At 35.9% G+C, this 15,575-nt stretch overlaps 1 long non-coding RNA gene across 1 annotated transcript; it reads left to right on the forward strand.

The window, feature by feature from the left end:
• Positions 1 to 2,058: 2,058 nt before the first annotated feature.
• LOC308193252 lies at positions 2,059 to 15,000 on the forward strand. Its single transcript, XR_013949494.1, has 5 exons — positions 2,059 to 2,332; positions 7,383 to 7,491; positions 10,097 to 10,140; positions 11,489 to 12,171; positions 13,287 to 15,000. It is a non-coding gene; the product is annotated as an uncharacterized lncRNA (long non-coding RNA).
• The last annotated feature ends 575 nt before the right edge of the window (positions 15,001 to 15,575 follow it).

Here is a 15,575-nt window from a genome sequence, read left to right on the forward strand (position 1 = left end):
GTAATGGCAAGTTTTGGGAAGTAGAAGCTTGAGAAGTATGAAATTAGTACAGAGTTGCACACAGTCAAGCCCTTTTCTGCCAGCTATGAGCTTCTGAAGGGATTATCTCTGATAACGGACCTCAGTATTAGAAGTAGCTTTGGACTGCCAGAGAATGAATTTCATTTCTGTCCGAGAAATTCCATGTTATCCTTGAAGCATCAGTTCAAACTGTCAATGAGAATTTTGCCATCCACTTTTACGTGTTGTACGTGTTGCTTCAATTGGAAAAAATGACAACAACAAAATCATTAGAAATGGCGTGTCCTCACAAACAGTGCCGACATAGTTGAGCACTTACAGAAATATATACTAGCAGTATTGCACCCATAATTATGTGGAGCAATTCCCAGTGTGTTTTGTAACTGGATTTTACTGACAGCCAGTAAGTTTGTTTTTCACTGTGGTTGCAACAAAGAATGTTGTTTTTCTAAAGCAGAGACCCAACAAATGTACTAAGTGACATGAAAGGGCTACCTTTAAAATGTCATTAATGGAATGATTTAAGTTATTGTTTATTGGGAATCATGAAGTCAATGCCTATTATGAATTTTTTTCTGAAACTAAACATTGGAAAACATTCATTTTTTTGAACAATGTTAACAGATAGTAATTCATATTTTTAAGCTTATGTTTTCACTTCAGTTAGTCTGAAAGGGTAGGTATGAAAACACATTTGGGAATATTGTACAAAAAATGGATGTTGCATGCTATGAGTGTTATTGCCAGTACAGAATGTTCACGTAAGGTATAAATAGTCACAGTCAGTGTCATAGGATCACATGGTAATTCACGTGTGAAGGGACCTCATGAGGTCTCTAGTCTGGCCTCTTGGTCAAAACAGGGTCAGCTATAGGATCAGGCCAGGCTCTTGAGGGCTAGACCAAGGCAGGTCTGAAAACCTGCACAACCTTTCTCTGGGCAACTTGCTCTGCTCCAGGCTGCCCTTATGGTGATAGTTTCTCCTTATACCCACTCTGAACTTTCAACTTTCAATTTGCTCTCTCATACTCCCACAATCCATCACTGTGACGAGCCTGACTGTCTCCTCAGTAACTTCTCAGTAGGCACTGGGAGCTAGTGTTAGGTCCCCTCCAGAGTTGTGTCTTCTACAGGCTGTAGAAGCCCCACTCCTTAAGCCTCTCCTCACAGGCCAAGCGCTCCATCCCTGACCATGTTGTTGGCCTCCACTGAAATCACTTCAGTTTATCAATGTTTGTCTTTTATTGAGGGAGGATCCAATGTTGTAGATGTGGCCTAATGAGTGCTGAATAAAGGGGTATAAACCTTTGCCTTGATCTACTGATCATGCTTCTGTTAACACAGCCCTGGATGCTATTGGTCAACCCTACTGCCAGGGCTCACTGATGGTTCTGGCTCAGCTTTCTGCCCACCACAGCCTCCCACGGCTCTTCAGCGCAGCTACAGGCAGGCAGGCCCCAGCCTGGATCATTGCCAGAGGTTATTTGCTTTTGTTTGTCCTCATTGAATTTCATATTTTGTCCTGAAAGTGTAAGTTCAAGGATTTGTTCTCTGTGGTAATGTTCCAAGCTTTACACACAACTGTGAATCAGACAAACTGACCCGAACCAGGAGACCAACAACCAATCTCCATCCTGCTTTTGGCCTTTTATCTTCCCTGTGCAAGTCATGTCAACTCTCTCTGATTTTGATTTTGTCATCTGCAGTTGTGTTTATTGGCATATTCTGTTCCCTTTGCAGAGCTCTCCTGGCCAGGTTTTTCAGGGATATTTTATTTCTTTCTCTTGGAATCAAGAAGATGAGGACATTTAGGATGAAAATGAGGTTTTCACCTGTGGAATCATTTACTGCTCAAAGATACATAAACTCAAGATATAAACATAAATGTCAGGCAATTAATCAAATGAATAAAGAGTTTTGGTTTAAATCTATTTCTCAAAATATCTGAATTTGAGCAATAACACAAGTTTAAACTTCAAAGCTATTCCAGCAGACATCTAAGTGGAGTACTTACAGACTAACTCTAGAGTGGCAAAAAAAATCAGATTCTGGGTGATTCCTAATTAATTGTCTCTGTCATTTTTTTCACATTTAATTTTTAATCTTTCAGCTCTTTTCTCCATCCTCTGCTGTAGATGGTCAGTCATCTGCTGATACTCTTCCCTTGATAGAGTACTTAATTGGCACTTTATGATGCTGTGACATCTGTCTTGGGATTTACTAATTGGAAAAGCTGCCTCCCAAAGGCAATGTTTCCTGTTAAGCTGAAGATTACAGAAGCAAGGAAATGTCCTCCTTGTGTTGTTCCCAGGTAAAGTTTGTACATATTTTTTTTTCAACTGCTTTGGGACTGCACTCTGCAAAAAGCAGGCCAAACTTTCAAACTGTTTCCTTCTGTGATTCATAGCAAGGGAAGTGTGCTGTAAACCCCATGCAGCAGGGTGTGACTCGACTTGTAAACATGTTCATACAGATCCTCACTGAATACCTTTAAAACACAATGATTATTTTTGACTGAGGAACAAACTTGCTCTGTAAGTAAAAATGCTCTTGAGCTATCTGTTTTCATGCTAAGGTTTTTTCTTTTAAAAGGCCCACCACTTATAGATAATTCCAGACAAAACTTCAGAGGTATTCATTGAAAAACAAGTGTTCTTTTTTTTTTTTTTTTTTTGAGGAATAGAGCAGAAAGTGAATCCTTTCACCTCTTCTTGATCATTATTTCATCTGTTCAGCTGTTAATAATCCTCATGGTGGCCTCCAGCTTCCTCATGAGGGGAGTGGAGGGGCAGCGTTGAGCTCTGCTGTCTGATGACAGCGACAGGACCCAAGAGAACAGCATGGAGCTGGGACAGGGGAGGGTCAGGCTGGATGTTAGGGAAAGGTTCTTCACCAAGAGGGTGGTCAGACAGAAGAACAGGCTACACAGGGCAGTGGTCAGAGCACCAAACCTGCTGGACAACACCCTTAGACATAAGTTCTGATTCTTGGGTGGTACTGTGTGGAGCCAGGAGTTGGACTCAATGATCCTTGCAACTCCCTTCCAGCTCAGGATATTCTATGATTCAATAAGAAGCTGCTAGCCTCTAGAAGTTATTTAAAAGGTTATCTAAAATGATATAGCTCTTCATATATGATCTCTTGGTTGTCTGTTATTCCTCCCACAAAACAGACCATGACAAAAGTATCTCTACTAGCATATTTGTCTGTAGACTTAAAAGTCAGAATGAAACATTCTCCTTTGACATTACTGGAGTCTCACACTGGTTATGAAGAAGATGTATTAACACTAGTGCAGAAGAGAGAGAGAGGAACAAAACACAGAAACCCATCCAGGTTTTCTCTGTAGACAATAAAATACTTTAGATGCAAGCAGTTCCAACTCTATCTTATCCACAAACACTAGAACTCCTTTCATGTATATAAAGAAAGAACTTGAAATCCTCCCACAAAATTCCTCCGGAGGAGTTGTACATAGCAGCTGGTTTGTAAATATCATGATAATTCTGATTTGGGAAAACAAACAAACAAACAAACAAACAAAAAACATTCAAACTCAGTGGAAACAAAGATATAAACCATGGAAAATGAGAGTTCTTAAAGAAAACATTGCTTAGATGTATTTTTTCTCTCCCACACAAAGATGTGCTGCACTAACATTTTATAAATGCTGTAGGTGTGGTTAGCAGTAAATCATGACTCTTCTGGTGAGTTCATTCCTCTGCACCTTCAGCTGTACTGTGCCTCAAGGGTAGCTGTCTCACAGCGTACTCACGCGTAACTCAATACTTAGGTAAAGAATCTTTAAATTCATGTTACAACATGGAAAAAATATTTCTCTAACATCAGTACTTTTCCAATTGAATTTTCTCATACCTGATGATCATCCTTATTCATAACAGCTATTGGAAAAAAAAAAAAAAAGACTATGCACACAGCCGGAGCCTATAGGGTTTTGACATTTTTCTGGAATTGCAACTTTTGATAGAGTGCCAAGCATTAAAAGACTGCTTACTGCAGTACTGAAGTCAAATAAGCCAAGTTAAAAAAATAAATCAAAGCCAACCAACCAACCTTCTCCTTATCCATTATCGTAGTCAGCAATCTTGGAAGAAGACAGTGAATGGCCAAAATAAAGGCCAATGGATTATGCATTTTGGTGCTCCAGTTAACAAAAATAAATATTTAGGTACCTAATCTTAGTGGTATGTGTATGATACTATAACTGTTAGATGTGACATGGCAAAACATCTAGTCATAACTGAACTATAAGCGTGTGTCTAATGAGGCCAAAGTTGGTTCATTCTTTTTAATGTGTCTTGCTTTGTTAAAGATTACTGTTCTTCTGATTTCCTTTTGTTCTTTGACTGGTCAAAATATTCTGCATCATGCAGCATTGAGCTTAGATTTAGGAACACACATTTGAACATTGATACATGTGGAAAGTCTTGGGAATTCATCCAGTAATGAAAATGTAATAGGCCATGATGATTATATACTGAGTGTCTGAGAGGAACAAAACTATTTTAAATAATTGTGTTGAAGACACAACTCTACTTTTGCCACTTTCGACTATTACTTAACATTTTAAGAAAGCTATATTTAGGATTAAACCTTTTCCATCTACTAATAATGTTTTCTATTTTTAAAATCAAAACCAGAAACCAAATGGAGCAATGCTTTTTGTTGTTGTTGTCTTACTGTGCATTTTGCAACGTTTTAACCATCGCTTGTGATTGTATTTCAACGACGATGTGAGAAATAGGCAATTTAAAAAAAAAAAAAAACAAAACAATGTGACAGCTAGAAGATCTGTGATAGGCATTTTCTTTATATTAAATAGAACCTGTTCCTTCACCCATGGAGTAAAGATGGAAAGAGGTTTTCTGGTTAAAAAAATCCAGCAAATTCAGGAGGTAATTTTTAATGTATGTTTTACAATACACATGAAGATTTATTTCAAAATTAATAGGAAAATACAAGTTTATAATATGATTATGATATGATTTTAATGTACAATTACCAAGATAAATGCAACAGGATATTTATGATTTCTGTAATTTTAGTTAAGCTCTGTCAGTATCGTATTAACCTCAAGTACATGGCTGGTTTTTATTATTCTCCTTCTGATCCTTTTAGTTCCAAGAAACAAATAAAAATAGGAGTGAGAAATAGTTGCTATGCAATGTCTTGTGAGTTTTTTCCAGATATAGACTGAGGTTCTGGAAGTTGTGCAGGACCTGCAGAGCTCTTCTGTATTAACTGGAGGATCTTGTTTGCACCTTGTTCATTTTCTTTTCAGTTCATATACCATGAAAGCTCCATCAGTTTCACCAGCAAGCTGTTAAATTCTATAACCAAGCTCAGCTGTAATCCTGTAGTTCTGTGACCAAAGAAAAGAGAAAACTTGCAAAACTAACCTTGCAAAGTGGTAGTTTCTCTACTCCACTTTCTGTTTTTAGTAAGATAGGGAAAAAAGTGAAAGATATGCTGTCACCTCCCAGTATTTGCCTTGACATAATCAGAAAGAAAAATTTCTTCAAAGTCAGCCATAGAATATGCTCAGAACTTTACAAATTGTTAATTAAAAGGATCAGAGTATTGACTATGTAATATTTATTATATCTAGTCTTTCACATCTATCTGATTGAATTAAAAAAAAAAGTTATTGTGATGAGACTGTGAGGAAAAAAATCAGTAATACTTCTGATTTCCTCCTTAGGGTTATACTTTGGCAAATGAGAGAATTTGTTTTCTTAAATTTATACAGTACCTAGCTCCATAGGACTGTAATAATAATGGAAATTTTTAGTACTGTTATGACAGAAATAGGAAATAGTAGCATCCAGGAAAATAAATAAATATATAAATAAACACAGGGTTTTCCTTGAGTTATATTTTCTCTTAATTTAAACTTTTGTGTGTGTGTGTGTGTGTGCCAGCAGAATATGAATTAATATTTTGCATTTAATGTTGCAGTCTTATTTTGCACATGAATGAGATTTCACATTAGAATTACATCAGAAAACATTTACAAGAGCATTTTTTATTCAGCCAGAGTTGTAGCACCCTAAATGTTCAACAAGGTTTAATACTCTGTCATTATTTTCAATTTACATATGGATTAGTCCTAATGTGGCAGACGTAAAACCTAAGGTAAATCCCATTGACTCTCATTAGGACCCTGGTAGCTTCAGATTTCATGATTATTCATAAGGAAAACAAGAATGGACCTCTTTTATACTCCTAAAAGTTATTTTAATTGTCTAAGACAATCATCACTAATTCTCTTTTATATAGTTAATGGAAAAAAATTTACACTCCCCAAGGGCTAAACAGCTTATCCTAATGTAATTGTTTAGGACAGACAAAATGTACTGTTTTGTAGGAGCTCCCACTGACCATAAGGTGAAACAAGGGTGACTGTCTTTCATTTAGATGAGTAACTCTTAAATGTTTTATACTGTATTGTATTGCATTGTGTTACAAGAAAAGGTAAATAATTATTTCCCAATCAGCCTGTATAGACTACTCATGCCAGTTTTCTCAGAAGACATCTGTGCAGTAGCCAGCCTGATTAGCATTGTCGGGAAATCCTGTTGGATCAAATGGACAGACATTTTTTGTGTAATGCATGTTGACAAGAATACATGCCATCTTTTTTTATTCTTTCTGCATTTTATGGTACCATCTAAGAGCTTCAGTCAAGGTGTATAAAGTGAATCTCTTCCTAGACATGCACAGCAAGCATGCTTGGAATTGTTCCAGGAGCAGCTCAGCAGTCTGTATTGTGAAGATCCAGCACAGATTGACATAGAGGGCAGTGAGAGAAAAGAGTGGGCATTGTTCTGCCCACCCACCCACTAGCACTACCTGATATAGGGAACTTCCCATTATAGGTGTGGGAGGTTACTTTACTATGCAGCCCTTTCCTTTCATCATCAACCTCATTCCAGCTTCAGCCTCAATCTACATTGGCAACGTGGATTCTGAGTAATTTCTTCTCACTCTCCAGGAGCACCTCTCTTGACTCCAGATGGGCTCTAATTTGAATCTTTTGCCTTACCCAGAGAAAGATTTAATTAATTGCCAATGATAGAATTAAATATTTTGTCAGCGGTGGGACTATTTTGTCTTGTTTTGCTTTCCCTGAAGCATATCTAAGCAAACAACAAAATTTACTTTATATTTCTTGCATTTCTGTTTTAAACATTCACCACTTGGAGCAAAAAGCTAAATAGCAGCATAACAAAATAAACCTGGTCTTACATTGTAATGCTTCTTGTATTAATAAGACCAATCCATTGCTCCGTTAGCCCTAAATAAGGGAAAAGACTAATATCTTTCTCTTTGGTTTTCAGTAGACACATCAGAGTCAGTCTTTGATAAAGAGACCACCATACAATTCTCCTGAGATATCAAGTTGCAGCAGTCATTCCTTAAAGAGATGGAGAAAAAAGGAAGTAGAAGGTGAAATAATATTAATTCTTACACTTCCATTTTGGTATCCCAAATGTAAAAGTGAAGTAGTAAAAAGGAAAATAAATTCTATTTTTTATTATTATTATTATTTATAATTCACTATGAAGTAGTAAATAACAGTATATAAAAATTGTTCTTGCTTTGCCGATAATCCTTCCAAATAGCCTATGTTATTATATATGGGGAGGAAGTCACTGACTGGTTCTAAACACTTCATAGAAATTGAAGAGCAAAAAGCAAATTATAAAAGAGGATATGTTCACATGTCTAAAATACCTTCCTCAAAACCCCAGTTCTATACATCCTGAAACAGTTATACTGGAGGCTGATAAGAGAAAGACAGTTTTGCAGATAGACAATAATTTCTTTCAGGGAGAAAACACTATTTCAAAATGAGGGTATGGGGGACTTCATAGTCTTCAGGTCCTGGTGGAGCAGTAATAGGAAGTAACCCGGTGATCTCCATGTCATAATGCCTTTTCTGTAAGAAATCAAATGAAACTGAATGCACTAAGCTGAACTCTTCTGTATTGCTCACTGCCTTTCTAAAAAAAAAAAAAAGAAAAAAGAAAGATGAGTCCTCTCAGTAATCTTCCTCTATTACAGGTTATAATCAGCCTATAGGATCATCTGGGCAAGAGTGTTGTTTTCTAATCTGCCCACAGTGTGTTTAGTATATGTGTGGCTATGTGTCAGGCACAGGTCTACTGAAAGCAAAAAGGCTTTAACTTTTCCTCCTTCCAGCCAGCCTCAACCAGAGTTGTCACATAGCCCAGCTTTGAACTTGACTGCAAAACCCTCTTGACCAAGTCCTTTATTTGAGATAGACTCAGGTCTGCCTGGAGAGCTATCTTTCTCAGTGCCTATTCTGATTAGCATTTATGAAGACACATTTTGGGATGTACTAAGGGGCTTCCCAAAGCATAGGAAACTGTGTATGACTTTTCCTACCTGGTTCATACCAGTCAGATTTTTGCTACAGGTCTCCGTGGAAGCAAGGCATACGGTTATCTACCACAGAAATGGATTATAATGTATTCCAATAAAAGCTAAATGCTCTTCAAAGGCTACAGCTTCTTGTTGTTTGGTGATCCAGCTGCTACCATGGATGGAAGAAAATACGCTATATCATAATTTGCTGTAAAGTGACTATTTATGTAATGCTGGATTCATTGCAGTACCCTAAAATCACGATGTGCCTACGCACTCTTCCTATTCAGCTTCTCCAGCTTGCTCCCTTACACTGGTTTCTTTGCATGGCTATTGCATTTGATTGTGACACGGGAGTTCAGAAAAGCTTCAGCCTTGGGAATGAAAGCAGAGTATTTTCAGTGAAGGGTTTCTCCCTTTGGAGCACATTGCTGCCAAAGATAAGCTTGTCTTCAAATCTAAGGGAGCTTTCAGCAACAGACTGCTTTCTACAGGTGCCTTGCTAGTGACAGAGTTGCTCCTGGAAACATGCTGAGGGAAACACTGTGCTGTGGATTATTTCCTCTAGAGGAAGAAGAGATGAAAGCAAGCAAATTCCTCTGTAATGAAGGATTTGCTCTTTGTACTTCATGAGGTGTTGCCTAGGTGCTATAATGATTGATGTCTTTAAAACACAAATAATCTTGCACACAAAAGAACATTATTAAGGTTGCAGTGTCAAGTACCCAAAAGATATGAAATTTCAGAATTAAGATTGCCCAGGAAACCTTAATTCAGCCCTTTTTTGCTGAGTACACTGTGACACTGTGATTACATAGGGACCCTGCCTCATTAAGCACAGAGAATAGATGGCACTCCAACAGTGAGCAGTTGTATATTATATTTGCCTCTTCGCTGTTCACTGTATACCCCATGGCCTTATTTGCTTCACATTATTCAAACACTGCTGTAAGGTAGAATTATTCATTTCCTCTAGAGTGTTAGAATGTTGGAGTGCTTCACAAACAATTAATTCAGTCTCACAAAGCTCAAATTAACTTTTTTTTTTTTTTTTTTTTCCCAGTAAGAGAACCTGTATAGAATTTGTTTAAGGTTAAAGGTTTATGGCAGTTTGGGGTGTCAGTCTGGGATATCTAAACCAGCAGCTTTCAGAAGACATCACACTTGTATTCAGAAACAGTCTTTGTTTACTTGTTTACTACCAGTGCAATTTTTCCTAACATGATATGTGATACATCTTTGTTTCTATACATACAGTTTGCACATACACATATAGAAAACCTGATTCTTGAGATTATAATAATATATGTATTGTTTATTGTGTTCTGAAAGATATTTTGAACTCCAGCTTTCTGAGTCAGTGGTCACCATGTACATTTGTCATCAGAGACCATAAACTGGTGTCTTAGATGTCAAGTATGCCTTTAAAATGCCTTGAAGACTGTTTATGATGCCATAGGAGAGGATTTAGCATAGGGATTTCTTACAAGATATTACCTTTGGATACTAAGTTTAATTTTGTTTGTTGTTTTATTTAATATTTTTAAAATGAAGGTCTAAAGGAGAACAGATTTTTTAATTGCTAGCCTCCTTGTCTAAAGGATACATTCATCAGATTGTCATGAGTAGACAAGCCTGACAGTTGCACATTTATTAAATACAGGATGAGCAAAGGACCCAGTGGAAGTGGCTTCCCTACCAGAAGAGGTCTGTACCCTTTTAAGATTCTTTGAAAATCATGATGTTTTTACCACTTGTTAAATACATTCACCAAGACTTTGTTCATTATCCAAAGAATTATCCAAGAATTGTTCATTATCCAAATCCAAAAGGGTTTCACCTTTTCTGAACCTCCATTTCAATGTTCATTAAATACATGTAGAGCATATGAATTGTTTCTATAGAAAAATATTTTTATGTTCTCTGTATTTTAAGAAAATTATATCCCTGTCTACACCATTAGAATATAATGTGTTTTACAATATAAAATCGTCTATTCTACGTATGAAGTTCTGCTTTCACTTTCAGGGTAAGAGGAGTTTCCTGGCAGTTATAAAATCCAATCTAATATATAGTGAAATATATCTATTTCCCTGAAAATTTCATATTAGAGGAAGTTTGGGCTCTGCTTTTTGCATAATATGTTCCAGTGTGTTTGTGCCTACATCAGACAATTTTAAGAAAACAAAAGAGGAGGGTGCAAAGTCACACTTAGATAACTGCACAGGTCACAATATCCTGCCATAAAATGCATATTTGACTTTGCAAGACCTGGTGAAAGAGTCTTTAGATGTTTGCCGAAAAATACAACAGTCTAACTGTATTTGTGACAGGCCACAACTTTTTTGTTTAAAAACAAAGGTATTTTGCAATGAAGAGCTCTGAAGTACTCTTGCTAATAATAAAGCTTTATTTGAATCAAACACTAAACTAAGAACTGGACAGTTGAAAAAGGACTCTTACAGGGATTTATTATATGTGGTATTGTTTTTTTGTTTGTTTTGTTTTGTTTTGTTTTTTGTTTCACAATGAATGACCTGTTGAGATAACTGTGTGGAATTGTCTCCAGGTTGAACTTGCTTCTTTAAAAAGAAAAGAAAACATAATTTTAGCCCTCAAACTGGAACATAAAAATACAGCTTAGTTCTTTCTGGTTTGCATATTGGCCATGACAATTGAAAACATTTTTTACTGAAATATAGAACCCTGATTTGACTACCTTTTTTATTTAATGGAAATTGGATCAGACAGTCAATTATTCCAGCAGTGATATATAAACTTGCATAGCCCTTCATTTTGCTGAGTATCAGTAAAAACTTTATCTTGTTTTGTTGCTCAATTATGAAATATGAGTTTGAATACACCCATTATGATGTACACGGTTAGACTAAAAACTGCCTGATATCATCAACTTGTTGACTATGGCCAAGCTTTCTGAAATGGTAGTCTAATCATTTTTATCAGTGACAACAGCTTTTTCAGAACTTCCAGATTTTAGTTGGTTCATTTCAGATGTATTGTATTATTCTGAATTCATTTTCTGCAACTTTTCTAGGCAAACCACGTAATCATGCTTTGTCTGATACAACCTTCAAGAATCTAAGTAAATGATGAATGTTTTCATGCATATGGAAGAGGTTCTGCCCCTTGGAAGCTTCAAAACATTGGCCAACAACTAACACATATAATGAAATTGTTTTCATTTCCATTCATTTCATTTTCATATGAGAACGACACAGCAGGACCTCCCTAGTCACCTCTGTATTGATGTCACTGCTGTGGTATCAAACTCGTCAGCAGGAAGGAGATTAAATAATATTTATTTGCTGTGAAGTCTGGAATATTATTTTTTTACTGGGATGTGAGAGGGTGGCCCAAATTCTTTATGATCCCAGTGGTGATCCCAATGGTCCTCAAACAGCAACATCTTCACTTTTGGTATCATTCCTGTTCATCAGGTAAGAGATCTAAAGCAGCAGAAAATATCCTAGCAGAAAAGCATCTGGTGTTCTGAGTTTATTTGCTCTTTAAATCTGCTTATTTAAATCTGAAAGATTGTATCTTTCTTAACTTTGCAGGGATTTTGATAACGAAACAGAGAGCGATCATTTAGCTAAACTGGAAGTGCAAATTACTCCCATAGCATCTACAGCACTTGCATTCAGTCAGAAAACTGTGAATGTCATTTAAAGACACTTGTTCCCCGTTCTCCTGGACTACAGATTCAATACCATGCAGGTAATGTGGATGTGGGAAAAGGGAGAGACAGAGGAGGTGGGAAGAGAAGAGATAGTTAATGAAAAATAATGAATTGACATGATTACAGAAATAAATATTTTCATCCTGGAGCTTCAGAGTAAAATACGGCAGTTTGGTAGAATACACTGATGTATTCTCCAAAACTATGTCACATATGTTTGCTGAAAAAATATGCAATTGTTCTTGTTGTACTGTACTTAACAGAAACAATTAACTGAAATGTCAGTCAAGGAGGCCCTAGCTAAAGAAGTCTGAAAGGAAATTGAAGATGAATTAATATTTTTGTAGTTCTGAGATTTAATTCCAAATAATATTATGATAGTTGAAAAATAAGTATTATTTTACCCTGTACTAATTATTTATGCCTAGACAGAAATATCTTTAATATAACTTGTAATATTTCATTGCTTAGGACAAGAGTAGTTCATTCTCACTTCCTATCTTCAATGTGTGATTCTTTTGAATCGACCACCATTTTACATTGTGTTTTGTTTTTTTTTTTTTCCCCAAAAGATGCTGAATATTTTTTCCTTTTGACTATACAGCTTTTGTTCTTTTCTCCCACATTCTTTGTAATCTCTATGATCCTATCCTTTAAAGTTATTTTTGAATACTTACATCAATGTTTATTTGTCTGAGTTGTATAACTTACATGTATGGTACTGAAAGGAACTTAGTTGAATTTATAGATTTATATTGAATTGAATTTATAGATTTATAATGTAAGAGTTTAGACTTTTGGCTTTTGACGTGTTTCAGCCATGAGAAAATATTGCTACAGAAAGGAACATCTAAGAAGTCCTCATAGTTGTCGGTTCTAAAATGACGACTTAGGACACATTTTACTGTCTAATACAAGGACACACACACACACACACACACACACAAACAACAACAAAAACAACAAACAAAAACCTTTTTTTCCACAAAGTAGCTAAATTTTGCAGTGTTCTTTAAAGTCCCAATAATCGACTGATTTACACAGATTTAAATACACTAACCTTACTTAGTTCGTTAAGGATTGTTTCCAAAACTCCACCCCTCAAATAAGTTTCCAAAAAGTACTTAAAAAATGCTTTTTTTTTTTTTTTCAGGAAAATTGGATCTTCTGAAGATCTCCGTTGCTTCTTAGTGTGGATAAATTCACCAGGTTTTGATTTTGTTGTAGATGTGGTGGAGTTGTAGGAGCCAGTCATTTTCAAGACAACTTCAAAAGACCATGTGGTTCATGAGGGGGAGGAAAGCATTGTATCCGCAACCACTATCTGTCTGACTGCTCTTGAAAACATTATTGCTGAGTGTCTTTCTCTTGAAGAAGTAGGTTAGTGGTTTTCAATTTACCTTCTCTGCTAGGCAGTTGGAAAAAGCATACTGGAAGAGAATGCTAATATCTTTTCTGTCTAGATGTGAAATGTTTTAATTAAAATAAGGTAGAGTATATGTTGCTGAAGGATGTTTGAGAAAAGCTTTTTTTCCTTTCAGATTGTTGAAAAATTTGGGGAAGAAATAGTATTATACATCCCAATAAAACCTACTGTCAGCAGGTGCAAACACTAATGTCCTTCCCGAATAAGTTTTAGTTTTATTTCTAATAAATGTAGAAGAAAAATTGGAAGGATGAGAATGTCAGGGCAACAAATCACTCTGTTATGGCTGGAAGAAAAAATACAAGCTCTTTGTAGTTACAAATGCAAGCATTCAGTGAGAGAGATGGGCAGATAATAATATGATAGAGTAAAAAGACAGAAATAAATGAGTATAGTAAGAATTGGGATAGGACCAGCTGAATAGTTTAATGAAAGACTTATTACCTCTATTAAGAAGACGTAAAGTTCAGACTTGGGGAGGAAGCCAAATCACTCAGTAAGAAGTGCTACAACAGCAGAATGAAGTGGTGGCCTTTTAAATGGAAATTTCCATTAGGCAGATGGGATATCATATTTAAACATAAATACTCTCAAACCTATCTTGAAAAAAATTGTGTAAAGAAGGGAAAATTGGTAGAGATATGTTTTCTGGAAATATAAAGATAATGGGTCATATGTGCCTTTTTTGTTGTGGGCTATGCATAAATTTATTTTATGTTGCATGTCAGTAGCATGGAAACTTTGAGACAGAGTGCAAAATTTTCCATAAATTTTGGATTTTTTTTGTCTCATCATAAAATCTTTATCTTCCTCTAACAGAATCAACCTTGGACAAAGAAGTGAAACTGATAAATACACTCTGATTGACAGGTTTTGCACTTTTCAACTATGACTAGTGAAATTCCCAGGGTGCTTAAGTACACACAGCAGGCTTGAAAATTTTCTCACAAATAACCCAGCAAATTCTCTTTAGTGGGCTGTGAAAGGAGGCTGTGAGAAGCTGCATGTGCTTTCCTCAACAGAAGATGTTGAAAAAAAAAAAAAAAGCATGAATAATGAAATGGTTGGTTCACAGACCACCATATTTGCATATTTATATCATACCTATAAGACTATGTCAAAGGGAAATTGGAATGTGGCCTCTTGGGATAATATAAAAGAACTGACTCAGATGTCAGAAAAGTTTTCTCTTTTTAACAATTTTTTTTTCATCAAGAGAACTAATTGGATTGCTATAAATTGTAGCTTGGGAGTGAACTAATATAGATATGTTGTGTAAAATGGTCATTTGACTGGTCCCTGCAGCAAACAAGAAGACAAAACAAAGTGGAAGCATAAAAGTATTCAAGAGTGTCCCAAAGTCACTTACATTTAGTTAAGACATTTTTTTTCCATCAATAGATGGCCCATCATTAACTCTATTGGTGAAAGAATATTTCTATTTATTGACTATATGTTATTCATATACACTATACGTCTCTGACATGCAACATTATGAACATGGATGATAATAAATCAATTTCTAACATATGTAATATATGTAATAAATTTTAATGTTCTTCTACTTCTCATGGCCTATCAGAGAGAGCACTGGCCTGGAAACCACTGGATACAGGCTCTGTTCCTGTCTCTGCTGATGATCAGCTGTCAGAGATATAACTCAAATGCTTGATTAAAGATGAATATTTTGATAACAGAGGTTCTATTGCCATAGGAAGACGAGAAATTGAAGAAATTCAGCCAATCCATCCATCAGCTCTCTAACTTCTGGTTGAAACAGAGACTACCTTTGTTTTGAAAACAGATTTTATTTTCTGACCAACAATAAGAAAGTACATTTATTCTGTTAAAAAAATCCTAATTTATATGTACACAAAGATTTCATTCATCCCATTATCCACTTTCTGGATTCCATGATATAAAAAGAGGAACATAAACTACTTGAAGACCTTTGGATGAAAAACATATGCGAATATGTTTCAGGGGAGGTTTAGGCTGCACATCAGGAAGAGGTTC

The sequence above is a fragment of the Anser brachyrhynchus genome, assembly GCF_964034855.1.
Source record: "Anser brachyrhynchus genome assembly, chromosome: 3".
NCBI lineage: Eukaryota > Metazoa > Chordata > Aves > Anseriformes > Anatidae > Anser > Anser brachyrhynchus.